The following is a 19661-nucleotide window of genomic DNA, read 5'->3' as shown; positions in this document are numbered from 1 at the left end:
CAGACTGACACGTAGACAACTGGGGCCCTGAAGTCCTCTGTACAGTCACTATAACACTTATCGACTGTACAAACAGACTGACACGTAGACAACTGGGGCCCTGAAGTCCTCTGTACAGTCACTATAACACTTATCTACTGTACAAACAGACTGACACGTAGACAACTGGGACTCTGAAGTCCTCTGTACAGTCACTATAACACTTATCTACTGTACAAACAGACTGACACGTAGACAACTGGGGCACTGAAGTCCTCTGTACAGTCACTATAACACTTATCTACTGTACAAACAGACTGACACGTAGACAACTGGGACTCTGAAGTCCTCTGTACAGTCACTATAACACTTATCTACTGTACAAACAGACTGACACGTAGACAACTGGGGCCCTGAAGTCCTCTGTACAGTCACTATAACACTTATCTACTGTACAAACAGACTGACACGTAGACAACTGGGGCTCTGAAGTCCTCTGTACAGTCACTATAACACTTATCTACTGTACAAACAGACTGACACGTAGACAACTGGGCCTAAAGTCCTGTACCCAGTCACTATAACACTTATATACTGTACAAACAGACTGACACGTAGACAACTGGGGCTCTGAAGTCCTCTGTACAGTCACTATAACACTATCTATGTACAAACAGACTGACACGTAGACAACTGGGGCCCTGAAGTCTCTGTACAGTCACTGCAACCACTATCTACTGTACAAACAGACTGACACGTAGACAACTGGGGCTCTGAAGTCCTCTGTACAGTCACTATAACACTATCTACTGTACACACAGACGGCACGTAGACAACTGGGGCCCTGAAGTCCTCTGTACAGTCACTACTGCCCTTATCTACTGTACAAACAGACCAGCACGTAGACAACTGGGGCTCTGAAGTCCTCTGTACAGTCACTATAACCACTTATCTACTGTACAAACAGACTGACACGTAGACAACTGGGGCCTGTACAGTCCACACTATAACACTTATCGACTGTACAAACAGACTGACAGTCAACTGGGGCCCTGGGATCCTAGTCACTATAACACTTATCTACTGTACAAACAGACTGACACGTAGACAACTGGGACTCTGAAGTCCTCTGTACAGTCACTATAACACTTATCTGCACTGTACAAACAGACTGACACGTAGACAACTGGGGCCCTGCAGTCACTATAACACACTTAAGTCAGACTCTAGGCAACAGGACTCTGAAGTCCTCTGTGCAGTCACTATAACACTTATCTACTGTACAAACAGACTGACACGTAGACAACTGGGGCCCTGAAGTCCTCTGTACAGTCACTATAACATATCTACTGTACAAACAGACTGACACATGTAGACAACTGGGACTCTGTACAGTCACTATCTTATATCTACTGTACAAACAGACTGACAGTAGACACTGGGGCCCTATAACACAGTCACTATAACACTTATATACTGTACAAACAGATTGACACGTAGACAACTGGGACTCTGAAGTCCTCTGTGCAGTCACTATAACACTTATCTACTGTACAAACAGACTGACACGTAGACAACTGGGGCTCTGAAGTCACTCTGTACAGTCACTATAACACTTATCTACTGTACAAACAGACTGACACGTAGACAACTGGGGGGCCCTGACAGTCACTATAACATATCTCTGTACACACAGACTGACACGTAGACAACTGGGGCCCTAGTCCTCTGTGCAGTCACTATAACACTTATCTACTGTACAAACAGACTGACACGTAGACAACTGGGGCTCTGAAGTCCTCTGTACAGTCACTATTGTATCTACTGTACAAACAGACTGACACGTAGACAACTGGGGCCTGAAGTCCTCTGTACAGTCACTATAACACTTATCTACTGTACAAACAGACTGACACGTAGACAACTGGGGCCCTGAAGTCCTCTGTACAGTCACTATAACACTTATCTACTGTGCAAACAGACTGACACGTAGACAACTGGGACTCTGAAGTCCTCTGTGACAGTCACTATAAGTCACTATAATCTACTGTACAAACAGATTGACACGTAGACAACTGGGACTCTGAAGTCCTCTGTACAGTCACTATAACACTTATCTACTGTACAAACAGATTGACACGTAGACAACTGGGACTCCTGAAGTCCTCCTGTACAGTCACTACTGTACAAACAGATTGACGTGGAAACAACTATCTGAAGTCCTCTGTACTATAAACAGACTGTACAAACGTAGACAACTGGGGCCCTGAAGTCCTCTGTACAGTCACTATAACACTTATCTACTATACAAACAGACTGACACGTAGACAACTGGGGCTCTGAAGTCCTCTGTACAGTCACTATAACAGCTTATCTACTGTCTACACTGTGGGCCCAAGTCCCTCTGTACAGACTGTACAAACAGACTGACACGTAGACAACTGGGGCCCTGAGTCCTCTGTACAGTCACTATAACATATCTCTGTACAAACAGACTGACACGTAGACAACTGGGGCCCTGAAGTCCTCTGTACAGTCACTATAACACTTATCTACTGTACAAACAGACTGACCGTAGACAACTGGGACCCTGAAGTCCTCTGTACAGTCACTATAACACTTATCTACTGTACAAACAGACTGACACGAGACAACTGGGGCCCTGAAGTCCTCTGTACAGTCACTATAAACACTTATCTACTATACAAACAGACTGACACGTAGACAACTGGGGCCCTGAAGTCCTCTGTACAGTCACTATAACACTTATCTACTGTACAAACAGACTGACACGTAGACAACTGGGACTCTGAAGTCCTCTGTACAGTCACTATAACACTTATCTACTGTACAAACAGACTGACACGTAGACAACTGGGGCCCTGAAGTCCTCTGTACAGTCACTATAACACTTATCTACTGTACAAACAGACTGACACATAGACAACTGGGGCTCTGAAGTCCTCTGTACAGTCACTATAACACTTATCTACTGTACAAACAGACTGACACGTAGACAACTGGGGCCCTGAAGTCCTCTGTACAGTCACTATAACACTTATATACTGTACAAACAGACTGACACGTAGACAACTGGGGCTCTGAAGTCCTCTGTACAGTCACTATAACACTTATCTACTGTACAAACAGACTGACACGTAGACAACTGGGGCCCTGAAGTCCTCTGTACAGTCACTATAACACTTATCTACTGTACAAACAGACTGACACGTAGACAACTGGGGCTCTGAAGTCCTCTGTACAGTCACTATAACACTTATCTACTGTACACACAGACTGACACGTAGACAACTGGGGCCCTGAAGTCCTCTGTACAGTCACTATAACACTTATCTACTGTACAAACAGACTGACACGTAGACAACTGGGGCTCTGAAGTCTCTGTACAGTCACTATAACACTTATCTACTGTACAAACAGACTGACACGTAGACAACTGGGGCCCTGAAGTCCTCTGTACAGTCACTATAACACTTATCTACTGTACAAACAGACTGACACGTAGACAACTGGGGCCTGAAGTCCTCTGTACAGTCACTATAACACTTATCTACTGTACAAACAGACTGACACGTAGACAACTGGGGCCCTGAAGTCCTCTGTACAGTCACTATAACACTTATCTACTATACAAACAGACTGACACGTAGACAACTGGGGCCCTGAAGTCCTCTGTACAGTCACTATAACACTTATCTACTGTACAAACAGACTGACACGTAGACAACTGGGACTCTGAAGTCCTCTGTACAGTCACTATAACACTTATCTACTGTACAAACAGATTGTCACAAACAGATTGACACGTAGACAACTGGGACTCTGAAGTCCTCTGTACAGTCACTATAACACTTATCTACTGTACAAACAGATTGACACGTAGACAACTGGGACTCTGAAGTCCTCTGTACAGTCACTATAACACTTATCTACTGTACAAACAGACTGACACGTAGACAACTGGGGCCCTGAAGTCCTCTGTACAGTCACTATAACACTTATCTACTATACAAACAGACTGACACGTAGACAACTGGGGCTCTGAAGTCCTCTGTACAGTCACTATAACACTTATCTACTGTACAAACAGACTGACACGTAGACAACTGGGGCCCTGAAGTCCTCTGTACAGTCACTATAACACTTATCTACTGTACAAACAGACTGACACGTAGACAACTGGGGCCCTGAAGTCCTCTGTACAGTCACTATAACACTTATCTACTGTACAAACAGACTGACACGTAGACAACTGGGGCCTGAAGTCCTCTGTACAGTCACTATAACACTTATCTACTGTACAAACAGACTGACACGTAGACAACTGGGCCCTGAAGTCCTCTGTACAGTCACTATAACACTTATCTACTGTACAAACAGATTGACACGTAGACAACTGGGGCCCTGAAGTCCTCTGTACAGTCACTATAACACTTATCTACTGTACAAACAGATTGACACGTAGACAACTGGGACTCTGAAGTCCTCTGTACAGTCACTATAACACTTATCTACTGTACAAACAGACTGACACGTAGACAACTGGGGCCCTGAAGTCCTCTGTACAGTCACTATAACACTTATCTACTATACAAACAGACTGACATAGACAACTGGGGCCCTGAAGTCCTCTGTAAAGTCACTATAACACTTATCTACTGTACAAACAGACTGACACGTAGACAACTGGGGCCCTGAAGTCCTCTGTACAGTCACTATAACACTTATCTACTGTACAAACAGACTGACACGAAGACAACTGGGGCCCTGAAGTCCTCTGTACAGTCACTATAACGCTTATCTACTGTACAAACAGACTGACACGTAGACAATGGGGCTCTGAAGTCCTCTGTACAGTCACTATAACACTTATCTACTGTACAAACAGACTGACACATAGACAACTGGGGCCCTGAAGTCCTCTGTACAGTCACTATAACACTTATCTACTGTACAAACAGACTGACACATAGACAACTGGGGCCCTGAAGTCCTCTGTACAGTCACTATAACACTATCTACTGTACAAACAGACTGACACGTAGACAACTGGGGCTCTGAAGTCCTCTGTACAGTCACTATAACACTTATCTACTGTACAAACAGACTGACACGTAGACAACTGGGGCCCTGAAGTCCTCTGTACAGTCACTATAACACTTATCTACTGTACAAACAGACTGACACGTAGACAACTGGGGCTCTGAAGTCCTCTGTACAGTCACTATAACACTTATCTACTGTACACACAGACTGACACGTAGACAACTGGGGCCCTGAAGTCCTTCTGTACAGTCACTATAACACTTATCTACTGTACAAACAGACTGACACGTAGACAACTGGGGCTCTGAAGTCCTCTGTACAGTCACTATAACACTTATCTACTGTACAAACAGACTGACACGTAGACAACTGGGGCCCTGAAGTCCTCTGTACAGTCACTATAACACTTATCTACTGTACAAACAGACTGACACGTAGACAACTGGGGCCCTGAAGTCCTCTGTACAGTCACTATAACACTTATCTACTGTACAAACAGACTGACACGTAGACAACTGGGGCCCTGAAGTCCTCTGTACAGTCACTATAACACTTATCTACTATACAAACAGACTGACACGTAGACAACTGGGGCCCTGAAGTCCTCTGTACAGTCACTATAACACTTATCTACTATACAAACAGACTGACACGTAGACAACTGGGACTCTGAAGTCCTCTGTACAGTCACTATAACACTTATCTACTGTACAAACAGATTGACACGTAGACAACTGGGACTCTGAAGTCCTCTGTACAGTCACTATAACACTTATCTACTGTACAAACAGATTGACACGTAGACAACTGGGACTCTGAAGTCCTCTGTACAGTCACTATAACACTTATCTACTGTACAAACAGACTGACACGTAGACAACTGGGGCCCTGAAGTCCTCTGTACAGTCACTATAACACTTATCTACTGTACAAACAGACTGACACGTAGACAACTGGGGCTCTGAAGTCCTCTGTACAGTCACTATAACACTTATCTACTGTACAAACAGACTGACACGTAGACAACTGGGGCCCTGAAGTCCTCTGTGCAGTCACTATAACACTTATCTACTGTACAAACAGACTGACACGTAGACAACTGGGGCCCTGAAGTCCTCTGTACAGTCACTATAACATATCTACTGTACAAACAGACTGACACGTAGACAACTGGGGCCCTGAAGTCCTCTGTACAGTCACTATAACACTTATCTACTGTACAAACAGACTGACACGTAGACAACTGGGGCCCTGAAGTCCTCTGTACAGTCACTATAATATATCTACTATACAAACAGACTGACACGTAGACAACTGGGGCCCTGAAGTCCTCTGTACAGTCACTATAACACTTATCTACTGTACAAACAGATTGACACGTGACCAACTGGGACTCTGAAGTCCTCTGTACAGTCACTATAACACTTATCTACTGTACAAACAGACTGACACGTAGACAACTGGGGCCCTGAAGTCCTCTGTACAGTCACTATAACACTTATCTACTATACAAACAGACTGACACATAGACAACTGGGGCCCTGAAGTCCTCTGTAAAGTCACTATAACATATCTACTGTACAAACAGACTGACACGTAGACAACTGGGGCCTGAAGTCCTCTGTACAGTCACTATAACCTTATCTACTATACAAACAGACTGACACGAAGACAACTGGGGCCCTGAAGTCCTCTGTACAGTCACTATAACGCTTATCTACTGTACAAACAGACTGACACGTAGACAACTGGGGCTCTGAAGTCCTCTGTACAGTCACTATAACACTTATCTACTGTACACACAGACTGACACACATAGACAACTGGGGCCCTGAAGTCCTCTGTACAGTCACTATAACACTTATCTACTGTACAAACAGACTGACACATAGACAACTGGGGCCCTGAAGTCCTCTGTACAGTCACTATAACACTTATCTACTGTACAAACAGACTGACACGTAGACAACTGGGGCTCTGAAGTCCTCTGTACAGTCACTATAACACTTATCTACTGTACACAGACTGACACGTAGACAACTGGGGCCCTGAAGTCCTCTGTACAGTCACTATAACACTTATCTACTGTACAAACAGACTGACACGTAGACAACTGGGGCTCTGAAGTCCTCTGTGCAGTCACTATAACACTTATCTACTGTACAAACAGACTGACACGTAGACAACTGGGGCCCTGAAGTCCTCTGTACAGTCACTATAACCTTATCTACTGTACAAACAGACTGACACGTAGACAACTGGGGCCCTGAAGTCCTCTGTACAGTCACTATAACACTTATCTACTGTACAAACAGACTGACACGTAGACAACTGGGGCCCTGAAGTCCTCTGTACAGTCACTATAACACTTATCTATTGTACAAACAAACTGACACGTAGACAACTGGGGCCCTGAAGTCCTCTGTACAGTCACTATAACACTTATCTATTGTACAAACAAACTGACACGTAGACAACTGGGGCCCTGAAGTCCTCTGTACAGTCACTATAACACTTATCTACTGTACAAACAGACTGACACGTAGACAACTGGGGCCCTGAAGTCCTCTGTACAGTCACTATAACACTTATCTACTGTACAAACAGACTGACACGTAGACAACTGGGGCCCTGAAGTCCTCTGTACAGTCACTATAACATATCTACTGTACAAACAGACTGACACGTAGACAACTGGGACTCTGAAGTCCTCTGTACAGTCACTATAACACTTATCTAGTACAAACAGATGACACGTAGACAACTGGGACTCTGAAGTCCTCTGTACAGTCACTATAACACTTATCTACTGTACAAACAGACTGACACGTAGACAACTGGGGCCCTGAAGTCCTCTGTACAGTCACTATAACACTTATCTACTATACAAACAGACTGACACGTAGACAAACACAACTGGGGCCCTGAAGTCCTCTCTGTACAGTCACTATAACACTTATCTACTGTACAAACAGACTGACACGTAGACAACTGGGGCCCTGAAGTCCTCTGTACAGTCACTATAACATATCTACTATACAAACAGACTGACACATAGACAACTGGGGCCTGAAGTCCTCTGTAAAGTCACTATAACATATCTACTGTACAAACAGACTGACACGTAGACAACTGGGGCCCTGAAGTCCTCTGTACAGTCACTATAACACTTATCTACTGTACAAACAGACTGACACGTAGACAACTGGGGCCCTGAAGTCCTCTGTACAGTCACTATAACACTTATCTACTGTACAAACAGACTGACACGTAGACAACTGGGGCCCTGAAGTCCTCTGTACAGTCACTATAACACTTATCTACTATACAAACAGACTGACACGTAGACAACTGGGGCCCTGAAGTCCTCTGTACAGTCACTATAACACTTATCTACTGTACAAACAGAATGACACGTAGACAACTGGGGCCCTGAAGTCCTCTGTACAGTCACTATAACACTATCTACTATACAAACAGACTGACACATAGACAACTGGGGCCCTGAAGTCCTCTCACAGTCACTATAACACTTATCTACTGTACAAACAGACTGACACGTAGACAACTGGGGCCCTGAAGTCCTCTGTACAGTCACTATAACACTTATCTACTGTACAAACAGACTGACACGTAGACAACTGGGGCCCTGAAGTCCTCTGCTTACAGTCACTATAACACTTATCTACTATACAAACAGACTGACACATAGACAACTGGGGCCCTGAAGTCCTCTGTAAAGTCACTATAACACTTATCTACTGTACAAACAGACTGACACGTAGACAACTGGGGCCCTGAAGTCCTCTGTACAGTCACTATAACACTTATCATTGTACAAACAGACTGACACGTAGACAACTGGGGCCCTGAAGTCCTCTGTACAGTCACTATAACACTTATCTACTGTACAAACAGACTGACACGTAGACAACTGGGGCCCTGAAGTCCTCTGTACAGTCACTATAACACTTATCTACTATACAAACAGACTGACACATAGACAACTGGGGCCCTGAAGTCCTCTGTACAGTCACTATAACACTTATCTACTGTACAAACAGACTGACACGTAGACAACTGGGGCCCTGAAGTCCTCTGTACAGTCACTATAACACTTATCTACTGTACAAACAGACTGACACGTAGGACAACTGGGGCCCTGAAGTCCTCTGTACAGTCACTATAACACTTATCTACTGTACAAACAGACTGACACGTAGACAACTGGGGCCCTGAAGTCCCTCTGTACAGTCACTATAACACTTATCTACTATACAAACAGACTGACACGTAGACAACTGGGGCCCTGAAGTCCTCTGTACAGTCACTATAACACTTATCTACTGTACAAACAGACTGACACGTAGACAACTGGGGCCCTGAAGTCCTCTGTACAGTCACTATAACCTTATCTACTATACAAACAGACTGACACATAGACAACTGGGGCCCTGAAGTCCTCTGTAAAGATCACTATAACACTTATCTACTGTACAAACAGACTGACACGTAGACAACTGGGGCCCTGAAGTCCTCTGTACAGTCACTATAACCTTATCTACTATACAAACAGACTGACACGTAGACAACTGGGGCCCTGAAGTCCTCTGTACAGTCACTATAACACTTATCTACTGTACAAACAGACTGACACGTAGACAACTGGGGCTCTGAAGTCCTCTGTACAGTCACTATAACACTTATCTACTGTACAAACAGACTGACACATAGACAACTGGGGCCCCAAAGTCCTCTGTACAGTCACTATAACACTTATCTACTGTACAAACAGACTGACACATAGACAACTGGGGCCCTGAAGTCCTCTGTACAGTCACTATAACACTTATCTACTGTACAAACAGACTGACACGTAGACAACTGGGGCCCTGAAGTCCTCTGTACAGTCACTATAACACTATCTACTGTACAAACAGACTGACACGTAGACAACTGGGGCCCTGAAGTCCTCTGTACAGTCACTATAACACTTATCTACTGTACAAACAGACTGACACGTAGACAACTGGGGCTCTGAAGTCCTCTGTACAGTCACTATAACACTTATCTACTGTACAAACAGACTGACACGTAGACAACTGGGGCCCTGAAGTCCTCTGTACAGTCACTATAACACTTATCTACTATACAAACAGACTGACACGTAGACAACTGGGGCCCTGAAGTCCTCTGTACAGTCACTATAACACTTATCTACTGTACAAACAGACTGACACGTAGACAACTGGGGCTCTGAAGTCCTCTGTACAGTCACTATAACACTTATCTACTGTACAAACAGACTGACACATAGACAACTGGGGCCCTGAAGTCCTCTGTACAGTCACTATAACACTTATCTACTGTACAAACAGACTGACACGTAGACAACTGGGGCCCTGAAGTCCTCTGTACAGTCACTATAACACTTATCTACTGTACAAACAGACTGACACGTAGACAACTGGGGCCCTGAAGTCCTCTGTACAGTCACTATAACACTTATCTACTGTACAAACAGAATGACACGTAGACAACTGGGGCCCTGAAGTCCTCTGTACAGTCACTATAACACTTATCTGTTGTACAAACAGACTGACACGTAGACAACTGGGGCCCTGAAGTCCTCTGTACAGTCACTATAACACTTATCTACTGTACAAACAGACTGACACGTAGACAACTGTGGCCCTGAAGTCCTCTGTACAGTCACTATAACACTTATCTACTGTACAAACAGAATGACACGTAGACAACTGGGGCCCTGAAGTCCTCTGTACAGTCACTATAACACTTATCTACTGTACAAAAACAGACTGACACGTAGACAACTGGGGCCCTGAAGTCCTCTGTACAGTCACTATAACACTTATCTACTGTACAAACAGAATGACACGTAGACAACTGGGGCCCTGAGTCCTCTGTACAGTCACTATAACACTTATCTATTGTACAAACAGACTGACACGTAGACAACTGGGGCCCCTGAAGTCCTCTGTACAGTCACTATAACACTTATCTACTGTACAAACAGACTGACATGTAGACAACTGGGGCCTGAAGTCCTCTGTACAGTCACTATAACACTTATCTACTGTACAAACAGACTGACACGTAGACAACTGGGGCCCTGAAGTCCTCTGTACAGTCACTATAACACTTATCTACTGTACAAACAGACTGACACGTAGACAACTGGGGCCCTGAAGTCCTCTGTACAGTCACTATAACACTTATCTACTGTACAAACAGACTGACACGTAGACAACTGGGGCTCTGAAGTCCTCTGTACAGTCACTATAACACTTATCTACTGTACAAACAGACTGACACGTAGACAACTGGGGCCCTGAAGTCCTCTGTACAGTCACTATAACACTTATCTACTATACAAACAGACTGACACGTAGACAACTGGGGCCCTGAAGTCCTCTGTACAGTCACTATAACACTTATCTACTGTACAAACAGACTGACACGTAGACAACTGGGGCCCTGAAGTCCTCTGTACAGTCACTATAACACTTATCTACTGTACAAACAGACTGACACGTAGACAACTGGGGCCCTGAAGTCCTCTGTACAGTCACTATAACACTTATCTACTGTACAAACAGACTGACACGTAGACAACTGGGGCCCTGAAGTCCTCTGTACAGTCACTATAACACTTATCTACTGTACAAACAGACTGACACATAGACAACTGGGGCCCTGAAGTCCTCTGTAAAGTCACTATAACACTTATCTACTGTACAAACAGACTGACACGTAGACAACTGGGGCTCCCAAAGTCCTCTGTACAGTCACTATAACACTTATCTACTGTACAAACAGACTGACACGTAGACAACTGGGGCTCTGAAGTCCTCTGTACAGTCACTATAACACTTATCTACTGTACAAACAGACTGACACGTAGACAACTGGGGCTCTGAAGTCCTCTGTACAGTCACTATAACACTTATCTACTGTACAAACAGACTGACACATAGACAACTGGGGCCCTGAAGTCCTCTGTACAGTCACTATAACACTTATCTACTGTACAAACAGAATGACACGTAGACAACTGGGGCCCTGAAGTCCTCTGTACAGTCACTATAACACTTATCTACTGTACAAACAGACTGACACGTAGACAACTGTGGCCCTGAAGTCCTCTGTACAGTCACTATAACACTTATCTACTGTACAAACAGAATGACACGTAGACAACTGGGGCCCTGAAGTCCTCTGTACAGTCACTATAACACTTATCTATTGTACAAACAGACTGACACGTAGACAACTGGGGGCCCTGTACAGTCACTATAACACTTATCTACTGTACAAACAGAATGACACGTGACACTATGAAGTCCTCTGTACAGTCACTATAACACTTATCTGTACAAACAGACTGACACGTAGACAACTGGGGCCCTGAAGTCCTCTGTACAGTCACTATAACACTTATCTACTGTACAAACAGACTGACACGTAGACAACTGGGGCCCTGAAGTCCTCTGTACAGTCACTATAACACTTATCTACTGTACAAACAGACTGACACGTAGACAACTGGGGCCCTGAAGTCCTCTGTACAGTCACTATAACACTTATCTATTGTACAAACAGAATGACACGTAGACAACTGGGGCCCTGAAGTCCTCTGTACAGTCACTATAACACTTATCTACTGTACAAACAGACTGACACGTAGACAACTGGGGCCCTGAAGTCCTCTGTACAGTCACTATAACACTTATCTACTGTACAAACAGACTGACACGTAGACAACTGGGGCCCTGAAGTCACTCTGTACAGTCACTATAACACTTATCTACTATACAAACAGACTGACACATAGACAACTGGGGCCCTGAAGTCCTCTGTACAGTCACTATAACACTTATCTACTGTACAAACAGACTGACACGTAGACAACTGGGGCCTGAAGTCCTCTGTACAGTCACTATAACACTTATCTACTGTACAAACAGACTGACACGTAGACAACTGGGGCCCTGAAGTCCTCTGTACAGTCACTATAACACTTATCTACTATACAAACAGACTGACACATAGACAACTGGGGCCCTGAAGTCCTCTGTACAGTCACTATAACACTTATCTACTATACAAACAGACTGACACATAGACAACTGGGGCCCTGAAGTCCTCTGTACAGTCACTATAACACTTATCTACTGTACAAACAGACTGACACGTAGACAACTGGGGCCCTGAAGTCCTCTGTACAGTCACTATAACACTTATCTACTGTACAAACAGACTGACACGTAGACAACTGGGGCCCTGAAGTCCTCTGTACAGTCACTATAACACTTATCTACTGTACAAACAGACTGACACGTAGACAACTGGGGCCCTGAAGTCCTCTGTAAAGTCACTATAACACTTATCTACTATACAAACAGACTGACACATAGACAACTGGGGCCCTGAAGTCCTCTGTACAGTCACTATAACATATCTACTGTACAAACAGACTGACACGTAGACAACTGGGGCTGAAGTCCTCTGTACAGTCACTATAACACTTATCTACTATACAAACAGACTGACACGTAGACAACTGGGGCCTGAAAGTCTTATCTACTGTACAAACAGACAGTGGGGCCACTATAACACTTATCTACTATACAAACAGACTGACACGTAGACAACTGGGGCCCTGAAGTCCTCTGTACAGTCACTATAACACTTATCTACTGTACAAACAGACTGACACGTAGACAACTGGGGCCCTGAAGTCCTCTGTACAGTCACTATAACACTTATCTACTGTACAAACAGACTGACACATAGACAACTGGGGCCCTGAAGTCCTCTGTACAGTCACTATAACACTTATCTACTGTACAAACAGACTGACACGTAGACAACTGGGGCCCTGAAGTCCTCTGTACAGTCACTATAACACTTATCTACTATACAAACAGACTGACACGTAGACAACTGGGGCCCTGAAGTCCTCTGTACAGTCACTATAACACTTATCTACTGTACAAACAGACTGACACGTAGACAACTGGGGCTCTGAAGTCCTCTGTACAGTCACTATAACACTTATCTACTGTACAAACAGACTGACACATAGACAACTGGGGCCCTGAAGTCCTCTGTACAGTCACTATAACACTTATCTACTGTACAAACAGACTGACACATAGACAACTGGGGCCCTGAAGTCCTCTGTACAGTCACTATAACACTTATCTACTGTACAAACAGACTGACACGTAGACAACTGGGGCTCTGAAGTCCTCTGTACAGTCACTATAACACTTATCTACTGTACACAGACTGACACGTAGACAACTGGGGCCCCCAGTCCTCTGTACAGTCACTATAACACTTATCTACTGTACAAACAGACTGACACGTAGACAACTGGGGCTCTGAAGTCCTCTGTACAGTCACTATAACACTTATCTACTGTACAAACAGACTGACACGTAGACAACTGGGGCCCTGAAGTCCTCTGTACAGTCACTATAACACTTATCTACTGTACAAACAGACTGACACGTAGACAACTGGGGCCCTGAAGTCCTCTGTACAGTCACTATAACACTTATCTACTGTACAAACAGACTGACATGTAGACAACTGGGGCCCTGAAGTCCTCTGTACAGTCACTATAACACTTATCTACTGTACAAACAGACTGACACGTAGACAACTGGGGCCCTGAAGTCCTCTGTACAGTCACTATAACACTTATCTACTGTACAAACAGACTGACACGTAGACAACTGGGGCCCTGAAGTCCTCTGTACAGTCACTATAACACTTATCTACTGTACAAACAGACTGACACGTAGACAACTGGGGCTCTGAAGTCCTCTGTACAGTCACTATAACACTTATCTACTGTACAAACAGACTGACACGTAGACAACTGGGGCCCTGAAGTCCTCTGTACAGTCACTATAACACTTATCTACTATACAAACAGACTGACACATAGACAACTGGGGCCCTGAAGTCCTCTGTACAGTCACTATAACACTTATCTACTGTACAAACAGACTGACACGTAGACAACTGGGGCCCTGAAGTCCTCTGTACAGTCACTATAACACTTATCTACTGTACAAACAGACTGACACGTAGACAACTGGGGCCCTGAAGTCCTCTGTACAGTCACTATAACACTTATCTACTGTACAAACAGACTGACACGTAGACAACTGGGGCCCTGAAGTCCTCTGTACAGTCACTATAACACTTATCTACTATACAAACAGACTGACACATAGACAACTGGGGCCCTGAAGTCCTCTGTACAGTCACTATAACACTTATCTACTGTACAAACAGACTGACACGTAGACAACTGGGGCCCTGAAGTCCTCTGTACAGTCACTATAACACTTATCTACTGTACAAACAGAATGACACGTAGACAACTGGGGCTCTGAAGTCCTCTGTACAGTCACTATAACACTTATCTACTGTACAAACAGACTGACACGTAGACAACTGGGGCTCTGAAGTCCTCTGTACAGTCACTATAACACTTATCTACTGTACAAACAGAATGACTGGGGCCCAGTCCTCTGTAGTCACAACTGTACAAACAGACTGGGACAACTGAAGTCCTCTGTACAGTCACTATAACACTTATCTACTGTACAAACAGACTGACACGTAGACAACTGGGGCCCTGAAGTCCTCTGTACAGTCACTATAACACTTATCTACTGTACAAACAGACTGACACGTAGACAACTGGGGCCCTGAAGTCCTCTGTACAGTCACTATAACACTTATCTATTGTACAAACAGACTGACACGTAGACAACTGTGGCCCTGAAGTCCTCTGTACAGTCACTATAACACTTATCTACTGTACAAACAGATTGACACGTAGACAACTGTGGCCCTGAAGTCCTCTGTACAGTCACTATAACACTTATCTACTGTACAAACAGACTGACACGTAGACAACTGGGGCCCTGAAGTCCTCTGTACAGTCACTATAACACTTATCTACTGTACAAACAGACTGACACACGTAGACAACTGGGGCCCTGAAGTCCTCTGTACAGTCACTATAACACTTATCTACTGTACAAACAGAATGACACGTAGACAACTGGGGCCCTGAAGTCCTCTGTACAGTCACTATAACACTTATCTATTGTACAAACAGACTGACACGTAGACAACTGGGGCCCTGAAGTCCTCTGTTACAGTCACTATAACACTTATCTACTGTACAAACAGACTGACATGTAGACAACTGGGGCCCTGAAGTCCTCTGTACAGTCACTATAACACTTATCTACTGTACAAACAGACTGACACGTAGACAACTGGGGCCCTGAAGTCCTCTGTACAGTCACTATAACACTTATCTACTGTACAAACAGACTGACACGTAGACAACTGGGGCCCTGAAGTCCTCTGTACAGTCACTATAACACTTATCTACTGTACAAACAGACTGACACGTAGACAACTGGGGCTCTGAAGTCCTCTGTACAGTCACTATAACTTATCTACTGTACAAACAGACTGACACGTAGACAAACCCTGAAGTCCTCTGACAGTCACTATAACACTTAGACAAACTGACACATAGACAACTGGGGCCCTGAAGTCCTCTGTAAAGTCACTATAACACTTATCTACTGTACAAACAGACTGACACGTAGACAACTGGGGCCCTGAAGTCCTCTGTACAGTCACTATAACACTTATCTACTGTACAAACAGACTGACACGTAGACAACTGGGGCCCTGAAGTCCTCTGTACAGTCACTATAACACTTATCTACTGTACAAACAGACTGACACGTAGACAACTGGGGCCCTGAAGTCCTCTGTACAGTCACTATAACACTTATCTACTATACAAACAGACTGACACATAGACAACTGGGGCCCTGAAGTCCTCTGTACAGTCACTATAACACTTATCTACTGTACAAACAGACTGACACGTAGACAACTGGGGCCCTGAAGTCCTCTGTACAGTCACTATAACACTTATCTACTGTACAAACAGACTGACACGTAGACAACTGGGGCCCTGAAGTCCTCTGTACAGTCACTATAACACTTATCTACTGTACAAACAGACTGACACGTAGACAACTGGGGCCCTGAAGTCCTCTGTACAGTCACTATAACACTTATCTACTGTACAAACAGACTGACACGTAGACAACTGGGCCCTGAAGTCCTCTGTACAGTCACTATAACACTTATCTACTGTACAAACAGACTGACACGTAGACAACTGGGGCCCTGAAGTCCTCTGTACAGTCACTATAACACTTATCTACTATACAAACAGACTGACACATAGACAACTGGGGCCCTGAAGTCCTCTGTACAGTCACTATAACACTTATCTACTGTACAAACAGACTGACACGTAGACAACTGGGGCCCTGAAGTCCTCTGTACAGTCACTATAACACTTATCTACTATACAAACAGACTGACACATAGACAACTGGGGCCCTGAAGTCCTCTGTACAGTCACTATAACACTTATCTACTGTACAAACAGACTGACACGTAGACAACTGGGGCTCTGAAGTCCTCTGTACAGTCACTATAACACTTATCTACTGTACAAACAGACTGACACATAGACAACTGGGGCCCTGAAGTCCTCTGTACAGTCACTATAACACTTATCTACTGTACAAACAGACTGACACATAGACAACTGGGGCCCTGAAGTCCTCTGTACAGTCACTATAACACTTATCTACTGTACAAACAGACTGACACGTAGACAACTGGGGCTCTGAAGTCCTCTGTACAGTCACTATAACACTTATCTACTGTACAAACAGACTGACACGTAGACAACTGGGGCCCTGAAGTCCTCTGTACAGTCACTATAACACTTATCTACTGTACAAACAGACTGACACGTAGACAACTGGGGCTCTGAAGTCCTCTGTACAGTCACTATAACACTTATCTACTGTACAAACAGACTGACACGTAGACAACTGGGGCCCTGAAGTCCTCTGTACAGTCACTATAACACTTATCTACTGTACAAACAGACTGACACGTAGACAACTGGGGCTCTGAAGTCCTCTGTACAGTCACTATAACAACTTATCTACTGTACAAACAGACTGACACGTAGACAACTGGGGCTCTGAAGTCCTCTGTACAGTCACTATAACTGCTATCTACTGTACAAACAGACTGACACATAGACAACTGGGGTCTGAAGTCCTCTGTACAGTCACTATAACACTTATCTACTGTACAAACAGACTGACACATAGACAACTGGGGCCCTGAAGTCCTCTGTACAGTCACTATAACACTTATCTACTGTACAAACAGACTGACACGTAGACAACTGGGGCTCTGAAGTCCTCTGTACAGTCACTATAACACTTATCTACTGTACAAACAGACTGACACGTAGACAACTGGGGCTCTGAAGTCCTCTGTACAGTCACTATAACACTTATCTACTGTACAAACAGACTGACACGTAGACAACTGGGGCCCTGAAGTCCTCTGTACAGTCACTATAACACTTATCTACTGTACAAACAGACTGACACGTAGACAACTGGGGCTCTGAAGTCCTCTGTACAGTCACTATAACACTTATCTACTGTACAAACAGACTGACACGTAGACAACTGGGGCCCTGAAGTCCTCTGTACAGTCACTATAACACTTATCTACTGTACAAACAGACTGACACGTAGACAACTGGGGCCCTGAAGTCCTCTGTACAGTCACTATAACACTTATCTACTGTACAAACAGACTGACACGTAGACAACTGGGGCCCTGAAGTCCTCTGTACAGTCACTATAACACTTATCTACTGTACAAACAGACTGACACGTAGACAACTGGGGCCCTGAAGTCCTCTGTACAGTCACTATAACACTTATCTACTGTACAAACAGACTGACACGTAGACAACTGGGGCCCTGAAGTCCTCTGTACAGTCACTATAACACTTATCTACTGTACAAACAGACTGACACGTAGACAACTGGGGCCCTGAAGTCCTCTGTACAGTCACTATAACACTTATCTACTGTACAAACAGACTGACACGTAGACAACTGGGGCCCTGAAGTCCCTCTGTACAGTCACTATAACACTTATCTACTGTACAAACAGACTGACACGTAGACAACTGGGGCCCTGAAGTCCTCTGTACAGTCACTATAACACTTATCTACTGTACAAACAGACTGACACGTAGACAACTGGGGCCCTGAAGTCCTCTGTACAGTCACTATAACACTTATCTACTGTACAAACAGACTGACACGTAGACAACTGGGGCCCTGAAGTCCTCTGTACAGTCACTATAACACTTATCTACTGTACAAACAGACTGACACGTAGACAACTGGGGCCCTGAAGTCCTCTGTACAGTCACTATAACACTTATCTACTGTACAAACAGACTGACACGTAGACAACTGGGGCCCTGAAGTCCTCTGTAAAGTCTACTGTACAAACAGTCATGTAGACAACTGGGGCCCTGAAGTCCTCTGTAGTCACTATACTTATGTACTGTACAAACAGACTGACACGTAGACAACTGGGGCCCTGAAGTCCTCTGTACAGTCACTATAACACTT

This window comes from Oncorhynchus masou, chromosome 15 (genome assembly GCF_036934945.1).
Source record: "Oncorhynchus masou masou isolate Uvic2021 chromosome 15, UVic_Omas_1.1, whole genome shotgun sequence".
Taxonomy (NCBI): Eukaryota; Metazoa; Chordata; class Actinopteri; order Salmoniformes; family Salmonidae; genus Oncorhynchus; species Oncorhynchus masou.
Note: the sequence above shows the minus strand (reverse complement) of the source record.